The sequence below is a fragment of the Neophocaena asiaeorientalis genome, unplaced genomic scaffold (genome assembly GCF_003031525.2).
Source record: "Neophocaena asiaeorientalis asiaeorientalis breed wild unplaced genomic scaffold, Neophocaena_asiaeorientalis_V1.1 scaffold96, whole genome shotgun sequence".
NCBI lineage: Eukaryota > Metazoa > Chordata > Mammalia > Artiodactyla > Phocoenidae > Neophocaena > Neophocaena asiaeorientalis.
The window spans coordinates 1,083,405-1,085,976 of NW_020175831.1; the positions used below are offsets into that span (position 1 = coordinate 1,083,405).

Sequence of the window (2,572 nt, forward strand, 5' to 3'; positions counted from 1 at the left end):
AGACCTGCAAGCACTGTCCATCATAGTAGCCACTAGCCACATGAGGCTGTCAAGTACTTGAGATATGACTAGTTCAAATTGAGACTTGCTAAAGTTTAAAATACATACTAGATTTTTGGAAACTGAACGTGGATAAAAAAGACAGTATCTCAGTAATAATTTTTTATATTGATTAAAGTCTGAGGCAGTGAGCTTGGCAGTCCACGGATCTGTCTCTTGCTTCAACAGTATTTGGACAGAACAGGCCCAGGGACGCCCTTTGCTCCAGCCTCCGACCAAGCTCCAACCTTTTTCCAGTCGCAGCCTTCAGAACCAACCACTGAGCTATCCTCGGCCACAAGGACCAACCAACACCATTTTTTGAGCTTAGCACCTTATTCCCAATCAACCATGAGCTCCCAGATTCGTCACAATTATCCCACCGAGGTGGAGGTCACCGTCCACGGCCCGGGCAACCTGCATCTGCAGGCCTTCAACACCTACCTCTCTCTGGGCTCCTATTTCCACCGAGACGATGTGGCTCTCGAGAGCGTGGGCCACTATTTCCACGAATTGGCCAAGGAGAAGCCCGAGGGTGCCCAGCCGTCTCTTGAAAATGCAAAGCCAGCGGGCCGGCCCCCTTCCTGGACGTGCAGAAGCCGCCCCAAGATGAGTGGGGTAAAACCCAGAACTCTGTGGAAGCTGCCCGCCAGACGCCCCGCTCTGTGACTTCCCGGAGAGCCGCGACCTGGCTGAGCAGCTGAAACTCACCGAGAAGATGAGGACCACGTGACTCACCTCTGCAAGCTGGTTGGTCCCCAGGCTGGGCTGGGCGAGTTCTCTTCCAAACACTCATCCTCAGGCATGGCTAGGGCCTTCTGGAGCCCAGCTGTTACCAACCTGGGTTCTTGGACTCTTTAATCAATAGAAATTGATAAGAGGCCAGAGGGGGAATTTAGGCAAGGCTTTACTGGGACTCATGCTGCAGCATGAGGGAGGAAAAGCAAGTAACAGGTGCCCTCGCTCGTTCCTGGGAATGGCGAGGGTGCGTTGCACTGGTCCCTTAAATGGGGTGAGGGTAGGGGTAGATCGGTGGGTGGGCTGGAGGGGCGGCTTAGGTGGTCTGCCCATCCCTTTGGTGGTGCTGTGAGCAGGGATCATGCCTAGTATTCTGCTTTTGCTCCCCACACCTCTGAAGTGTCAGTTGGGTTTTGGCTTTTTTGTATCTCTTTGTTCATAATTTGCCCCAACTGTGCACGCAGGCAGTTATTTTTAGTCCCTTATAGTTTCTTTGTATTCTGTTGCTGGAGGAGACATTTGTCCAGGTGCAAGCACTCCAGTAAAGGGTCCCAGGTCCCAGCCTGTCCCACAGCAGCGTCTGAGGAGCCCCTCTCCCGTCAGAGCTTCTGCCTGAAGCCCGTCTCTGCAGTCACTAGGCAGCTTTGTAACCACCCTGGGGTCCTCTCCCAAGCCTTGGGCCAAATGAGAACAGTAAAGTTTTTGCAGCAAAAAAAAAAAGCTGAAAATATTTTAGATATACGTTCAATAAAACTGTATTATTAAAATGAATTTTGGTTGCACTGTGCAGCTTGTAGGACCTTAGTTCCCCAACCAGGGTTAGAACGAACCCCAGCCCTCTGCAGGGAAAGCAGAGTCCTAACCACTAGACCTCCAGGGAATTCCCAACAAGTTTCTTTTAAAACTGAACTAAGAGTTCGATTTCTGTAATAATCAAAACACCTTAAAATGTATCTTCACATGCTCACCAGACCCCAAAGGACTCCCCAGACCTGGACCACAGCACAGCCTGCTGTGGAATGCTCAGCAGCTTTGTTTTCCCAACTAGACTCATTAGCAGAGCCAGCACATTCTCTGCTTCATCTCTGGCCTGATACGCTTTTGGAAAGTATTTATTCATGGCAGGAAGTTGTCATACAACAGAGAACGATTGTGTGTCCTGGGATTATAGAGGCCCTCAGATCAAATACTTTTTATTGTGAAAAGAATACATTGAAAAACATGGTTTTCACTGGCATAGAATAGTGAAATCCATTTATGTTATTTTTTTCTTTCCTGTTTATTTCATCATTAAAGACCCAATAAAGGAAAGTATTTACCACCTGGAGAGAATGTTAGCACTGATGTTTAGCATTCAGCACAATCACGTAGATTCCATAAACAGAAATAGCTCCAGCGTCCAACTGGAATAACAGATTTTTTTTTTTTTTTTTATTGGGGCACGCCGGCCTCTCACTGTTGTGGCCTCTCCCGTTGCGGAGCACAGGCTCCGGACGCGCAGGCTCAGCGGCCATGTCTCACGGGCCCAGCCGCTCCGCAGCATGTGGGATCTTCCCGGACTGGGGCACGAACCCGTGTCCCCTGCATCAGCAGGCGGACTCTCAACCACTGCGCCACCAGGGAAGCCCCAGAGTAGACATTTTAAAACCATCTTTTTTTCACACATAAATTGTTACTCAGGAGGTAGAAATATTCAATATGAAGTAATATGTGAAAGCAGTAAGTACTTAGTTAACCATTCTCTAGGAGGATTTTTCAGTTACCTAAATTTTGTTCCTGCTTTTTTTTTTTTTTT

General features: G+C 48.4%; 1 pseudogene; it reads left to right on the plus strand.

The window, feature by feature from the left end:
• Nucleotides 1–390: 390 nt before the first annotated feature.
• Nucleotides 391–900, plus strand: LOC112391480 (ferritin light chain pseudogene; annotated as a pseudogene).
• The last annotated feature ends 1,672 nt before the right edge of the window (nucleotides 901–2,572 follow it).